General features: G+C 49.1%; 1 non-coding gene across 1 annotated transcript; it reads left to right on the top strand.

The window, feature by feature from the left end:
* Nucleotides 1-16,240: 16,240 nt before the first annotated feature.
* Nucleotides 16,241-16,312, top strand: trnap-agg (transfer RNA proline (anticodon AGG)). Its single transcript has one exon. It is a non-coding gene; the product is annotated as a tRNA-Pro (tRNA).
* The last annotated feature ends 668 nt before the right edge of the window (nucleotides 16,313-16,980 follow it).

The raw sequence follows: 16,980 nt of genomic DNA, 5'->3' as shown, positions 1-16,980 counted from the left end.
TGTGAGGGGAATGAGACCTGGAGCAGTGTGAGGGGAATGAGACCTGGAGCAGTGTGAGGGGAACGAGTCCTGGAGCAGTGTGAGGGGAACGAGACCTGGAGCAGTGTGAGGGGAATGACACCTGGAGCAGTGTGAGGGGTACGAGACCTCGAGCAGTGTGAGGGGGACTGAGACCTGGAGTAGTTTGAGGGGGACAGTGACCTGGAGCATGGTGAGGGGAATGAGACTTGGAGCAGTGTGAGGGGAACGAGACCTGGAGCAGTGTGAGGGGTACTAGACCTTGAGCTGTGTGGGGGGAATGAGACCTGGAGCAGGGTGAGGGGAATGGGAACTGGAGCAGTGTGAGGGGAATGAGACCTGAAGCAGTGTGAGGTGAATGGGACCTGGAGCAGTGTGAGGGGAATGAGACCTGGAGCAGGATGAGGGAATTGAGACCTGGAGCAGTGTGAGGGGGATGAGACCTGGAGCAGTGTGTGGGGAATGGGACCTGGAGCAGTGTGAGGAGGAATGAGACCTGGAGCATGGTGAGGGAAATGAGACCTGGAGCAGTGTGAGGGGAATGAGACCTGAAGCAGTGTGGGGGACTGAGACCTGGAGCAGTGTGAGGGGAACGAGACCTGGAGCAGTGTGAGGGGAATGAGACCTGGAGCAGTGTGAGGGGTATGAGACCTGGAGCAGTGTGAGGGGAATGAGACCTGGAGCAGTGTGAGGGGAATGAGACCTGAAGCAGTGTGAGGGGAATGGGACCTGGAGGAGGGTGAGGGGAATGAGACCTGGAGCAGTGTGAGGGGAATGAGACCTGGAGCAGTGTGAGGGGAATGAGACCTGGAGCAGTGTGAGGGGAATGAGACCTGGAGCAGTGTGAGGGGAACGAGTCCTGGAGCAGTGTGAGGGGAACGAGACCTGGAGCAGTGTGAGGGGAATGACACCTGGAGCATTGTGGGGGGAACGAGACCTTGAGCAGTGTGAGGGGGATGAGACCGGGAGCAGTGTGAGGGGTACGAGACCTGGAGCAGTGTGAGGGGAATGAGACCTGGAGCAGTGTGAGGGGAATGAGACCTGGAGCAGTATGAGGGGAATGAGACCTGGAGCAGTGTGAGGTGAATGAGACCTGGAGCAGTGTGAGGGCAACGAGACCAGGAGCAGTGTGAGGGGAATGAGACCTGGAGCAGTGTGAGGGCAACGAGACCTGGAGCAGTGTGAGGGGAATGAGACCTGGAGCAGTATGAGGGGAATGAGACCTGGAGCAGTGTGAGGTGAATGAGACCTGGAGCAGTGTGAGGGCAACGAGACCAGGAGCAGTGTGAGGGGAATGAGACCTGGAGCAGTGTGAGGGCAACGAGACCTGGAGCAGTGTGAGGGGGACTGAGACCTGGAGTAGTTTGAGGGGGACAGTGACCTGGAGCATGGTGAGGGGAATGAGACTTGGAGCAGTGTAAGGTGAATAAGCCCTGGAGCAGTGTGAGGGGGAACGAGACCTGGAGCAGAGTGAGCGGAACGAGACCTGGAGCAGTGTGAGGGGAATAAGACCTGGAGCAGAGTGAGGGGAATGAGACCTGGAGCAGTGTGAGGGGAACGAGATCTGGAGCAGTGTGAGGGGTACCAGACCTGGAGCAGTATGAGGGGAAGGAGACCTGGAGCAGTATGAGGGGAATGAGACCTGGAGCAGTATGAGGGCAACGAGACCTGGAGCAGTGTGAGGGGGACTGTGACCTGGAGTAGTGTGAGGGGGACTGTGACCTGGAGCAGTGTGAGGGGAATGAGACTTGGAGCAATGTGAGGGGGATGAGACCGGGAGCAGGGTGAGGGGAATGAGACCTGGAGCAGTGTGAGGGGAACGAGACCTGGAGCAGTGTGAGGAGGATGAGACCAGTAGCAGGGTGAGGGGACTGTGACCTGGAGCATGGTGAGGGGAATGAGACTTGGAGCAGTGTGAGGGGAATGAGACCTGGAGCAGTGTGAGGGGAATGAGACCTGGAGCAGTGTGAGGGGAATGAGACCAGTAGCAGGGTGAGGGGACTGTGACCTGGAGCAGTGTGAGGTGAATGAGCCCTGGAGCAGTGTGAGGGGAATGAGACTTGGAGCAGGGTGAGGGGAATGAGACCTGGAGCAGTGTGAGGGGAACGAGACTTGGAGCAGTGTGAGGGGAGTGAGACCTGGAGCAGTGTGAAGGGGATGAGACCGGGAGCAGGGTGAGGGGAATGAGACCTGGAGCATTGTGAGGGGAATAAGACCTGGAGCAGTGTGAGGTGAATGAGCCCTGGAGCAGTGTGAGGGGGAACGAGACCTGGAGCAATGTGAGGGAAATGAGACTTGGAGCAGTGTGAGGGGAATGGGACCTGGAGCAGTGTGAGGGGGAACGAGACCTGGAGCAGGGTGAGGGAAATGAGACCTGGAGCAGTGTGAGGTGAATGAGACCTGGAGCAGCGGAGGGGAATGAGACCTGGAGCAGTATGAGGGGAATGAGACCGGGAGCAGTGTGAGGGGTATTGAGACCTGGAGCAGTGTGAGGGAGAATGAGACCTGGAGCAGTGGAGGGGAATGTGATCTGGAGCAGTGTGAGGGAAATGAGACCAGGAGTAGTATAAGGGGAATGAGACCAAGAGCAGTGTGAGGGGAATGAGACCTGAAGCAGTGTGAGGGGAATGAGACCTGGAGCAGTGTGAGGGGTACTAGACCTTGAGCTGTGTGGGGGGAATGAGACCTGGAGCAGTGTGAGGAGAATGGGACCTGGAGCAGTGTGAGGGGGAACGAGACCTGGAGCAGGGTGAGGGAAATGAGACCTGGAGCAGTGTGAGGGGAATGAGACCTGGAGCAGGGTGAGGGGAATGAGACCTGGAGCAGTGGGAGGGGAAATGTGTCCTGAAGCCGTGTGAGGGGAAACGAGACCTGGAGGAGTGTGAGGGAAATGAGACTTGGAGCAGAGTGAGGGGAATGAGACCTGGAGCAGAGTGAGGGGAATGAGAACTAGAGCAGTGTGAGGGGAAATGAGACCTGGAGCAGTGTGAGGGGTATGAGACCGGGATCAGGGTGAGGGGAATGAGACCTGGAGCAGTGTGAGGGGAATGAGACCTGGAGCAGTGTCAGGTGAATGAGCCCTGGAGCAGTGTGAGGGGAATGAAAACTGGAGCAGGGTGAGGGAAATGAGACCTGGAGCAGTGTGAGGGGAATGAAACCTGGAGCAGTGTGAGGGGAATGGGACCTGGAGCAGTGTGAGGGGAAACGAGACCTGGAGCAGGGTGAGGTGAATGAGGCGTGGAGCAGTGTGAGGGGAATGAAACCTGGAGCAGTGTGAGGGGAATAGGACCTGGAGCAGTGTGAGGGGGAATGAGACCTGGAGCAGTGTGAGGGAAATGAGACCTGGAGCAGTGTGAGGTGAATGAGACCTGGAGCAGTGTGAGGGGAATGGGACCTGGAGCAGTGTGAGGGGGAATGAGACCTGGAGCAGTGTGAGGGGAATGAGACCTGGAGCAGTGTGAGGGGAATGAGACCGGGAGCAGTGTGAGGGGAATGAGACCTGGAGCAGTGTGAGGGGAATGAGACCTGGAGCAGTGTGAGGGGGAACGAGACCTGGAGCTGTGCGATGGGAATGAGTCCGGGAGCAGTGTGAGGGGAATGAGACCTGGAGCAGTGCGAGGGGAATGGGACCTCGAGCAACGTGAGGGGAATGAGACCTGGAGTAGTTGAGGGGAATGAGACATGGAGCAGTGTGAGGGGAATGAGACCTGGAGTAGGTGAGGGGAATGAGACATGGAGCAGTGTGAGGGGGAAATGGGACCTGGAGCAATGTGAGGGGAATGGGACCTGGAGCAGTATGAGGGGAATGGGACCTGGAGCAGTGTGAGGGGAACGAGACCTGGAGCAGTGTGAGGGGAATGAGACGTGGAGCAGTGTGAGGGGAATGAGTCCTGGAGCAGTGTGAGGGGAATGAGACGTGGAGCAGTGTGAGGGGAATGAAACCTGGAGCAGTGTGAGGGGAATGGGACCTGGAGCAGTGTGAGGGGGAATGAGACCTTGAGCAGTGTGAGGAGAATGAGACTTGGAGCAGTGTGAGGGGAATGAGACCTGGAGCAGTGCGAGGGGAATGGGACCTCGAGCAATGTGAGGGGAATGAGACCTGGAGTAGTTGAGGGGAATGAGACATGGAGCAGTGTGAGGGGAATGAGACCTGGAGTAGGTGAGGGGAATGAGACATGGAGCAGTGTGAGGGGGAAATGAGACCTGGAGCAGTGTGAGGGGAATGGGACCTGGAGCAGTATGAGGGGAATGGGACCTGGAGCAGTGTGAGGGGGAACGAGACCTGGAGCAGTGTGAGGGGAATGAGACCTGGAGCAGTGTGAGGAGAACGAGACCTGATGCAGTGTGAGGGGAATGAGACCTGATGCAGTGTGAGGGGAATGAGAACTGGAGCAGTGTGAAGGGAATGGGACCTGGAGCAGTGCGATGGGAACGGGTCCGGGAGCAGTGTGAGGGGAATGGGACCTAGAGCAGTGTGAGGGAGAATGAGGCCTGAAGCAGTGAGAGGGGAATGAGACCTGGAGTAGGTGAGGGGAATGAGACATGGAGCAGTGTGAGGGGAATGAGACCTGGAGCAGTGTCAGGTGAATGAGCCCTGGAGCAGTGTGAGGGGAATGAAAACTGGAGCAGGGTGAGGGAAATGAGACCTGGAGTAGTGCCAGGGGAACAAGACCTGGAGCAGTGATTGGGGGAAATGAGACCTGGAGCAGCGCGAGGTACCTTGGTGTAGCTGAGTGTGGGTGAGAACTGGAGTGGAGGCTGTAGCCAAGTGGGATCGATGTTGGGCTGGGGCCTGGTGTGGGCTGAGCAGCTGCTGTCTGAAACTCTACCGGACTGTAATGTCAATCTTTGAACAATGTTATAACATTCTTATTTCTAACTTCTTTTTAGGCCCTGTAACTCATGTCACTACTTTCCTTTATTCCTTTTAATCCTCCCAGATTCATAATTGATCATAAGATGGTGCTATTAGAGGAAGCCATTGTAAAGACATTTCACTGTAAGCCTGTACTTCAGCAAGGTACAGAATAAAAGACAAGAAAGGATATTCTATTCTTCATGGCCTTTGCCCGTGCTGTAGAGAGTCTATGGCAAAATTTACAAAATTAAACTATTCCTCATAAAACAATCTAGCGATTCCAGATATTTCTCTGGGAAGTTTCTCTGAACTGCTTTCCAAACATTTACAATCTTCCTCAAATAAGGTGATCAATATTAACGTCAGTACTCCAGATGTGGTCTCACCAATGCTCAGTATAACTGTAAGGAGAAAGTGAGGTCTGCAGATGCTGGAGATCAAAGCTGAAACTTTATTGCTGGAACAGCACAGCAGGTCAGGCAGCATCTAGGGAACAGAAGATTCGACGTTTCGGGCACATGCCCTTCTTCAGGAATGAGCAGAGAGTGTTCAGCAGGAGAACTAGCAGAGAGTGTTCAGCAGGAGAAGAGCTTCACATGCCCTTCTCCTGCTGAACACTCTCTGCTCATTCCTGAAGAAGGGCATGTGCCCGAAACGTCGAATCTTCTGTTCCCTAGATGCTGCCTGACCTGCTGTGCTGTTCCAGCAATAAAGTTTCAGCTCAGTATAACTGTAACACAAGCTCCTTACCCTCTCCTATTCATTTCCGCCATCACTGATGCACAGTGTGAAAAGGAGGTGCCATCTCCCAAGGTGCAATGCAGCAACTCAACAGCACTTTCCAAACCCATAGTGTCTACGTCTAAAAGGACAACGGTAGTAGGTAGCAGCCCCTGCAGGTTCTGCTCCAAGCCTCCAGCATCTTGACTTGGAAATATATCACAATTCCTTACTTACCAACTTTGTACATTTAAGTCGTCATTGGACAAGCATAAGGACGTACATGGAATAGTGTAGGTTAGATTGGTATGACAGGTCAGTGCAACATCGAGGGCCGAAGGGCCTGTACTGCGCTGTAATGTTCTATGTTTTATGTCCTTCACTGCTGCTGGTTCAAAATCCTGGAATTCCCTCCCTAACAGCATTGTGGGTCTACCCACAGAATGTGGACTGCAGCAGTTCATGATGCAGAGATGCTGGCGATGGACTCGGGTGGACAAGATCAGAAGACAGGAGTGTGGTGCTGGAAAAGCGCAGCAGGTCAGGCAGCATCCAAGGAGCAGGAGAATCGAGGTTTTGGGCAAAAGCTCTTCATCAGGAATGAGACTGGGAGTCGAGAGGGTGGAGAGATAAATGGGAGCGGGGTGCGGCTGGGGCAAGAAGATGGCTGAGAGTGCAATAGGTAGATGGTGGTGGGGGTGATGGTGGTATATGGGAAGGAGGATGGACAGGTAGGACAGGTCATGACGGCGGTGCTGAGTTAGAAGGTTGGATCTAGGATAAGGTGGGGGAAGGGGAAATGAGGAAATTGGGGAAATCCACATCGATGCCATGGGGCTGGAGGGTCCCAAGCTGGAAGGTGAGACATTCTTCTTCCAGGTGGTTAGGGAGTGGCAATGGAGGAAGCCCAGGGCCTGCATGTCCTTGGCAGAGTGGGAGGGAGAGTTGACAATAGTCAATAGACAATAGGTGCAGGAGTAGGCCACTCTGCCCTTCGAGCCTGCACCACCATTCAATATGATCATGGCTGATCAGTATCCACTTCCTGCCTTGTCTCCATAACCCTTGATTCCACTATCCTTGAGAGCTCTATCCAACTCTTTCTTAAATGAATCCAGAGACTGGGCCTCCACTGCCCTCTGGGGCAGAGCATTCCACACAGCCACCACTCTCTGGGTGAAGACTTTTCTCCTCATCTCTGTCCTAAATGGTCTACCCCGTATTTTTAAGCTGTGCCCTTTGGTTCGGGACTCACCCATCAGCGGAAACATGTTTCCTGCCTCTAGAGTGTCCAATCCTTTAATAATCTTATATGTCTCAATCAGATCCCCCCTCTCAGTCTTCTAAACTCAAGGGTATACAAGCCCAGTCGCTCCAGTCTTTCAGCATAAGGTAGTCCCACCATTCCAGGAATTGACCTCGTGCACCTACGCTGCACTCCCTCAATAGCCAGAATGTCTTTCCTCAAATTTGGAGACCAGAACTGCACACAGTACTCCAGGTGTGGTCTCACCAGGGCCCTGTACAGCTGCAGAAGAACCTCTTTGCTTCTATACTCAATCCCTCTTGTTATGAAGGCCAGCATGCTATTAGCTTTCTTCACTACCTGCTGTACCTGCATGCTTACCTTCATTGACTGGTGTACAAGAACACCCAGATCTCTTTGTACTGCCCCTTTACCTAAATTGATTCCATTTAGGTAGTAATCTGCCTTCCTGTTCTTGCCACCAAAGTGGATAACCATACACATTATCCACATTAAACTGCATCTGCCATGCATCTGATCACTCACCTAACCTGTCCAGGTCACCCTGTAATCTCCTAACATCCTCCTCACATTTCACCCTGCCACCCAGCTTAGTATCATCAGCAAATTTGCTAATGTTATTACTAATACAATCTTCTATATCATTTGGCCACGGGACAGTGAGGTTGATTGGTGTAGGTGTCCTGGAGATGTTCTCTGAAACGCTCTGTGAGTAGGTGTCCTGTCTCCCCAATGTAGAGGAGACCGCATCGGGAGCAATGGATATAGTAAATAACATGTGTGGAAGTGCAGGTGAAACTCTGATGGATGTGGAAGGCTCCTTTGGGGCCTTGGACGGAGGTAAGAGGGGAGGTGTGGGTGTAGGTTTTGCAATTCCTGCGATGGCTTGGGAAGGTGCTGGCATTGTAGATGGATTGTTAGGAACATGGACCAGGTAGTTGTGGAGGGAACAGTCTTTACAGAAAGTGGATAGGGGTGGGGAAGGAAATATATCTCTGCTGGCGGAGTCCGTTTGTAGGTGATGGAAAATGATGTGATGTATACAAAGGTTGGTGGGGTGGAATGTGAGGACTAGGGGGTTCTGTCCTTGTTGCGGTTGGAAGGATGGGGTTCAAGGGCAGAGGTGCAGGAAGTGAATGAGATGGGTTAAAGGACATCATCAACATGGGACAGGAAATTGTGGTCTTTAAAGAAGGAGGCCATCTGGCGTGTTCTTTGTTGGAACTGGTCTTTGTTGGAACAGATGTGGCAGAGACAGAGGAATTGGGAATAATGGATAGTGTTTTTACAGGAGGCAGGGTGGGAGAAGGTGTGGTCCAGGTTGGCTGTGGGAGTCAGTGGGTTTGTAGAAAATATCAGTGTTGAGTCGGTCCCCGATGATGGAGATGGAGAGGTCCAGGAAAGGGAGGGAGATGTCTGAGATAGTTCAGGTGAATTTAAGGTTGGTGAAGTTGATGAACTGTTCAACCTCCTCGCGGGTGCACGAGGTGGCGCCAATGCAGTCATCAATGTAGCGGAGGAAAAGGTGGGGAGTGGTGCCGGTGTAACTACGGAAGATGGATTGTTCCACATAACCATTAAATCAACAGGCATAGCTGGGGCCATGCGGGTGCCCATTGCTACTCCTTTCATCTGGAGGAAGTGGGAGGATTCAAAGGAGAAACTATTGAGGGTGAGGACCAGTTCAGCCAAACGAATGAGTGTCAGTGGAAGGGTACTAGTGGGGACGCTGGGAGAGGAAGGACCGAGGGCTTGGAGGCCTTCATTATGACGGATGGAGATGTATAGGGAGTGGATGTCCATGGTGAACATGAGGTGTTGGGGCCCAGGGAAATGAATGTCTTAGAGGAGGTGGAGGGTGTGGGTGATGTCCCTGGACCGAACATAGATGGGGAATTCCTGGACCAGAGGGGGTGGGGGCGGTGATAGGACAGTATCGAGGTAGGTGGAGATGAGTTCAGCCAGAGCAGGCTGAGACGATGGGTCGGCCGGGGTGGTCAGGCTTGTGGATCTTGGGTAAGAGGTAGAACCGGGCAGTGCGGGGTTCCTGGACTATGAGGTTGGAAGCTGTGGGTGGGAGATCCCCTGAGGTGATGAGGTTGTGTATGATCTGGGAGATGATAGTTTGGTGATGGGAGGTGAGGTCATGGTCAAGGGGGCACCAGGAGGAGGTGTCTTCAAGTTGGTGCCTGGCTTCAGTGGTGTAGAAGTCAGTGTACCAGACTACCACTGTGCCCCCATTGTCTCCTGGTTCAGGAGATCAGAGTTCACACGACACCAGGTAATAGTTCATCAGATTTATTTGAAATCACAAGCTTTCAGAGCGCTGCTTCCTTGTCAGATGAAGTCACTGTAACCTGGTGTCATGTGATGTCTGACCTTGTCTGCAGTTCAGGAAGGTAGCTCACTCCCAGCAGACTGGAGAACCGAATCTGTCATTTCTCTGTGATGTTTGACCTTATTCACATGACCATCCCAAATGAACCACAGATCTTATTTACTCAAATTGCATGAAATCTGAACTTAAAAACAATATAAACAGCATCAGAAACTATATAATGTACCATTTAGTCATGGAGTCATAGAGATGTACTGCACGGTTCAACTTGTCCATGCTGACCAGATATCCAAACCTAATCTAGTCCCATTTGCCAGCGCTTGACCCATATCCCTCTAAACCCTTCCTATTCATATACCCATCCAGATGCATTTTAAATGTTGTCATTGTATAAGCCTCCACCACTTCCTCTGGCAGCTCATTCCATACACGCCCCACCCTCTGCATGAAAACATTCCCTTAGGTCCCTTTTATATCTTTCCCCTCTCACCCTAAACCTATGCCCTCTAGTTCTGAGCTCCCCCACCCCAGGAAAAAGACGTTGTCTATTTATCCTATCCATGCCCCTCTGTTCTACTTCACAAAGCTGTGTTTACACTCTTTGACCTGTATGTCCTTGCTTACTATGATCTGACTGTACTGCTTGTAATCAAAGTTTTTCACTGTACTTGGGTACACATGACAATAAATAAATCAATCAAATGAACCATCCTAATATATATACCCTTCACTTGGGATGTGTACATTCCCTTCATAGGTTCCTTCACATCCCCACTAGTGATACAAAGGTGACATTCCCATTTTGTATACTCTTGGAAGTGCTTGCTCAGTTGCCTTTGCTCAGTTGTTAAAAAAAATATGGCTTAGTGAACAATTTGATTGTGATTAGTCTGACAATGGGATTTCTGAAAGACTGCCAGGAATTAAGGATACATATCAAGCCATGTTTAGAATGAACTTCTCGATCAATAATAAAAATTGATTTTAAATAGCGATGTTATTCTTGGCTCAGTGTTTGAATTCTTAGTTCTGCATCGGGTTGAAGTTCTGCTCCACAGACACTCAAACTGTGTGTAATCTTGGCTTACACTCTGAGGCAGGTGCTGTCTTTCAGATGCCTGTTAATGCAAGGCCCAGTCCACTACCTCTCTGGGTGGCTGCAGCATTAGTCATGAGAACGAGAGAGAGAGAGAGAGAGAGAGAGAGAGAGACATTCCCTATTTTAGGAAGGATGTAAATGAACATACAAACTAGGAACCGCATGCATCCCTTCTTGGCTGCTCCATCATTCAACAAGATCATGACTGATCTGATTTTAACCACAACTCTGCATTTCTGCATATCCCCAATAATATTTCATCCCCTTGGTCAACAAGAATCTATCTATCCCTGCCTCCAAAATATTTAAAGATTCTGCATCCATTGCCTTTAGAGGAGACAAATTCTAAAAACTTACAACTCTCTGAGGGAAAATATTTTTCCTCATCTCTGTCTTAAATGGGTGGCCCCTCATTTTTAACTCTGACCCTTCGTTCCAAGTTCTCCCACAAAAGGAAACGTCCTTTCAACATCCACTCGGTCAAGTCCCCTCAGAATTTGATATGCTTCAATTAAGTCATCTCTGACTGTTCTAAACTGCAGAGGATACAGGACCAGCTTGTCCAGCCTTTCCTCTGAAGGCATTCTGCTCATTCCAGGTATTAGGCTCGTAAACCTTCTGTGAACTGTTTCCAAAGCATTAACATTCTTCTGTAAGTACGATGCCCAGTACTTTACACAGTGCTCCAGATTTGGCTCCACCAAGGCTCTGTATAACTGAAGCAGAACCGTCCAACTCTTGCATTCAATTCCCCACACAATGAAACATTCTATTAATTTTTCTGATTGCTTGCTGTACCACAGACTAACCTCTGTGACTCATGCACCGGGACCCACAAATCTCTCTATATCTCAGAGTCCTGCAATCTCTCATCATTTAGATAATCAAGAGACAAGAATCAAGAGCAGCTTTAATTTGACACTTCTGCCACATTCAGCTGAGACAGTAAAAATGAGGCAGCGTTCCTCCAGGACCAAGGTGCCAAATGGACAGCACAATCATACAGAGGGCAGCATAAAGTGCATAAGAAATGCAAAACACACAAGACAGCCCAGTAATTCCTGACATGTCGAGACAATAGGCACAGTGGTGAACAAATTACAGTGTAATAAAGGAATGATAATTAATAAAACATTGTTCTAGCAGCAATTCAAAGTTGTGGAAAGAGTTTCAGATGGAATAGAGTCTGATCATACAGTGTGAAGGAGTAATATGCTTTTTTTTTAATTCTTTCTGCCAAATTGCCAGTTTCATTTTTTCACATTATACTCCATTTGCCCAATTTTTTTCCCACTCACTTAATTGATCCAGGTCCCATTGTAGATTCCTTATATCCTCTTCACAATTCAATCTCTGACCGTAACTCCTGTCCTTTCATCCACATCAATTATAAAGATTGAGGCAGTTGGGAAATGGGGACTTACTGGACTAATGCTTGGAATTAGGAAAAGCTGGACAGGCAAGGCTTGTCCCTGGAGTTCAGAAAAGTAAGAGGAGTCTGATTAGCTGTGGGAAGGATGCTTCCTTTTGTGAGACCACCAGGGCCAGGGGTCAATGTTTCAAGAGAAGGAGATGCACATTTAAGACAGAGATGAGGACAGAAATCTTTTCTGAGGATTGTGAGTGTTTAAAACTCTCTTCCTCAAAAGGTAATGGAAGCAGAATCATAGAGATGTACAGCACGAAAACAGACCCTTCAGTCCAACTTGTCCACGCCGACCAGATATCCCAAGTCAATCCCACCTGCCAGCACCCGACCCATATCCCTCTAAACCTTCCTATTCGTATACCCATCCAGATGCCTTTTAAATGTTTTAATTGTACCAGCTTCCACCACTTCCTCTGGCAGCTCATTTCATACACGTACCACCCTCTGCGTGAAAACGTTTCCCCATAGGTCTCTTTTATATCTTTCCCCTCTCACCCTAAACCTATGCCCTCTAGTTCTAGACTCCCCCACCCCAGGGAAGAGATATTGTTTATTTATCCTAACCATGCCCCTTATGATTTTATAAACCTCTATAATGTCACCCCTCAGCCTCCGACGCTCCAGGGAAAACAACCCCAGCCTCTTCAACCTCTCCCTGTAGCTCAAACGCTCCAACCCTGGCAACACCCTTGTAAATCTTTTCTGAACCCTTTCAAGTTTCACAACATCTTTCCTATAGGAAGGAGACCAGAATTGCATGCAATATGCCAACAGTGGCCTAACCAATGCCCTGTACACCTGCAACATGACCTCCCGACTCCTGTACTGAATACTCTGACCAAAGAAGGGAAGCATACCAAACGCCTTCTTCACTATCCTATCTACCTGCAACTCCACTTTCAAGGAGCTATGAACCTGCACTCCAAGGTCTCTTTGTTCAGCAAGACTCCTTTCAGCATTTTTAAGGTAGAGGTAGATAAATTCTTGATAAGCGAGTGGGGGAAAGTTTATCGGAGGTAGACAGGAAAGTGGAGTAACCAGATCAGCCATCATCCAATCCAATGATGGTGTAAGCTTTAGGGGTCATAGCCTACCCCTGCTCCTGATTCGTATGTTCTCACAAGAGAGGCATTGGCTGACATCGATACCTGAGCTGTCAACATTGATCACTCAGTCACCAATAAGGAAGTGGTGAATGTGGGTACAATTACAACTAAAAGATATTTCGATAAGGACATGAGTAGAAATAGTTTGGAGTGATATGGGCCAGGAGCAGGCAGGTGGGACTAGTTTAGTTTGGGATAATGTTCAGCATGGACTGGTTGGACCAAAGGATCTGTTTCCGTGGTGTATGACTCTATGACTCTACGATAGGAAACAAAGAGTAGTGATAAACGGCTCCATTTCGGAATGGCAGACAGTGACCAGTGGGGTACCGCAGGGATCAGTGCTGGGACCGCAGCTTTTTACAATATATGTTAATGATATAGAAGATGGTATCAGCAATAACATTAGCAAATTTGCTGATGATACAAAGCTGGGTGGCGGGTGAAATGTGATGAGGATGTTAGGAGATTACAGGGTGACCTGGACAAGTTAGGTGAGTGGGCAGATGCATGGCAGATGCAGTTAATGTGGATAAATGTATGGTTATCCACTTTGGTGGCAAGAACAGGAAGGCAGATTACTACCTCAATGGAAACAATTTAGGTAAAGGGGCAGTACAGAGAGATCTGGGTGTTCTTGTACACCAGTCAATGAAGGTAAGCATGCAGGTACAGCAGGTAGTGAAGAAGGCTAATAGCATGCTGGCCTTCATAACAAGAGGAATTGAGTATAGAAGCAAAGAGGTGCTTCTGCAGCTGTACAGGGCCCTGGTGAGACCACACCTGGAGTACTGAGTGCAGTTCTGGTCTCCAAATTTGAGGAAAGACATTCTGGCTATTGAGGGAGTGCAGCGTAGGTTCACAAGGTCAATTCCTGGAATGGCGGGATTACCTTACACTGAAAGACTGAAGCGACTGAGCTTGTATACCCTTGAGTTTAGCAGACTGAGAGGGGATCTGATTGAGACATATAAGATTATGAAAGGATTGGACACTCTGGCAGCAGGAAACATTTTTCCGCTGATGGGTGAGTGCCGAACCAGAGGACACAGCTTAAAAATACGGGGTAGACCATTTCGGACAGAGATGAGGAGAAAAGTCTTCACCCAGAGAGTGGTGGCTGTGTGGAATACTCTGCCCCAGAGGGCAGTGGAGGCCCAGTCTCTGGATTCATTTAAGAAAGAGTTGGATAGAGCTCTCAAAGATAGTGGAATCAAGGGTTATGGAGATAAGGCAGGAAGTGGATACTGATTAGGAATGATCAGCCATGATCATATTGAATGGCGGTGCAGGTTCGAAGGGCTGAATGGCCTACTCCTGCATCTATTGTCTATTGTCTATTGTCTATTGACTAAGCCTCTATGATCACTGATCCCTGAGTCACCAGCATTGATCCTCAATCACCATTAATGATCCTCAGCCTCCATTATTGCTGATCAGGAAATCCCCATGTTAAAGTGCTGCCTGTGACACACCTCCCTTTTTAAACCAAAGATTTATTAACCAACATCATAGTGCCAAGATGTCCCAAAGAGTTGTACAGCAAATGAAATTCCTTTGAAATGTAGCCGCTGTTGTCAGGCAGGACTTTAAATTCAATTGAGCAATCTGCTTTATAAAGCTGGTCTCAGTAATTGTGACTATGATAACTGTCACTGATTGCCAGAAAAATTCATTTGGTTCACTAATGTCCTGCAGAGAAGGAAATCTGCCATCCTTACCCAATCTGGCCTACATGTGACTCCTGACCCACCGCAATGTAGTTGACTGTTAACTACCCTCCGAACTGGCTGGGTAAGCCACTCAGTTCAAATGATTCAAGATGGGCAATAAATATTGGACTTACTGGTGATGCCTTCCTCCCATCAAAGAATAAAGATTAAAAATTACTGCACAGGTGAAGCCTCACAAAATGCAATGGTTATTAATGGTTAGATAACTGGTTTAGTAATGTTAGTCAGGACGTTAGGGAGAAGATGCCTGTCCTTCTTCAAAATAGTCAACATAGGATCTTTTGCATCTCGCCAAGAGGCCAGTCCAGGTGCTAGTTAACATCTCATCCAAAAGGTGGACCTCTGATTTTGACGCACTCCTTCAGTGCTGCACTGGAATGGCAGACTCAGCTTGGTGTTCAATTATTCTGGATGGGACATGATCCCACTGACCTTCCGTCATTCAGATGCAAGACCACCGCTGAGCCACTGCAACTTTGTGATAGCTGCATTAATTACTGTTCCTACCTCATCATTACCCCTTTCAACCCTGCACTGTTTCTGTTTAGGCGCAAATGAGATGCTGGAGATCAGAGTCCAGAGTGTGGTGCTGGAAAAGCACAGCAAGTCAGGCAGCATCCAAGGAGCACCATACTCTCAACACTGTTTCTGTTTAGTCATGATTCGGCGATGCCGGTGTTGGACTGGGGTGTACAAAGTTAAAAATCACACAACACCAGGTTATAGTCCAACAGGTTTAATTGGAAGTACACTAGCTTTCAGAGCGACACCTGATGAAGGAGCGTCACTCCGAAAGCTAGTGTGCTTCCAATTAAACCTGTTGGACTATAACCTGGTGTTGTGTGATTTTTAACTCTGTTTAGTCAGTCTGCTTGTCAGGCAATAGTCTGGGGGGAAAGTGAGGATTACAGATGCTGGAGACTAGAGTCGAGAGTATGGAACCAGATTTATCCTAATTAAACATTGAGAGGACCGAAGACCTGATGATCTATATACTGTGGTGTGGTGGTCTGTATGTTGTGGTGGTCAGAATGCAGGGTTGGGCTGGGTGCTAGTGTAGCCTATGTATATGTCGATACTTCGGAGTGGTGTAGGTGCTGGGCTGATCGACATACTGGGGTGTGATGGTCTGCATGCTGGGGATGTTTATATTTTGGAGTGGACTCTATTCCGGGAAGGTTTATATATTTTGGGGTGGTCTATCTGTGAGAACGGTCAGTGGGCTGGGGCAGTCTGGAAGCCTGGCTAGTCTGGGTATTGGCACGGGGTAGCCTTACGGGCTGCTGTGGTCCGGATGACGGGATAATGTATACTCTGCGGGCTGGGGGTGACATTTCAACTTAAATATTTTGTGCTGTCATGCTATTGAGGGCGGTGGGATTAGATAGTGTTACATTTGTAAAGTAAGTTTTGATTTTTCTTTTGGTTTCATTTGACTACTCCCCGCTCCGCAGAAGGGTTAAAGCATACTTCCTCTGGAGTAACATGATTTCCTCCTCTTCCGCTCAATTAATTTCCTCCAGAGAGCCTCCTTCTCCCCCTGCTGCTTTCCCCCCAGATCTCTTTCTATTCCCCCCCCCCCCCCCCTTTTAACACCCTCCTTCAGCAATGTACTCACTCGCTCGCTGTTCATTTGTTCTTTTCAGCCGCGGCCTGAAGACTTGCATCAGCTGGCTCGTTGGTCTAGGGGTATGATTCTCGCTTAGGGTGCGAGAGGTCCCGGGTTCAAATCCCGGACGAGCCCTCGTTTTATTTTGGCTGTGAGCATTAATGTTTAATTTCAATTTATTCAAAACGAAAGACTATAGTTTTATTTGTTAAGGAGTAAACTTTTTTTAAAAAAAATACCATTTTTATATTATTTTACCTAAATAATAAAAGCTAATCTGGGATGTGTAATGACATTGGATGCAGTGCTAGAATCGTACATCTGAAAGAACGGGGGGGAGGGGGGAAGAGAGGAAAATGGGGCGTGAGCTGGGCCCGAGGGACTGGGTGTAGACCCGGAACTGGGACTTCAATACATTGTTGGTAAAAACAATGACTGCAGATGCTGGAAACTAGATTCTGGATTAATGGTGCTGGAAAAGCACAGCAGTTCAGGCAGCATCCGAGGAGCAGGAAAATCGATGTTTCGGGCAAAAGCCCTTCATCAGGAATAATCAATACATTGTTGCTGTGCATTGTTGACATTGTTACATCGTCATTGTTACACTGATGTTGTTACATTGTATCCAGGGCAACGCCGGCACTTCCCAAACTTCTGTTTCTCCCCCACAGACTCATCCCCTTCACCCATTCTCGTTTCAAGTGATATGCTTTGAATTATAGCCCGGCCTTTTGTACTCCTGGCAGTGAGGCCTCAAGAGGCAGTTTGGCAAAAATAAAAGTCATCCTAGGTGCGCGGCAGCG

The sequence above is a fragment of the Chiloscyllium plagiosum genome, unplaced genomic scaffold (assembly GCF_037043375.1).
Source record: "Chiloscyllium plagiosum isolate Xiang-an unplaced genomic scaffold, Cpla_swu_hap1 HiC_scaffold_6, whole genome shotgun sequence".
Taxonomy (NCBI): Eukaryota; Metazoa; Chordata; class Chondrichthyes; order Orectolobiformes; family Hemiscylliidae; genus Chiloscyllium; species Chiloscyllium plagiosum.
This window is presented reverse-complemented; position numbering and strand designations above follow the sequence as displayed.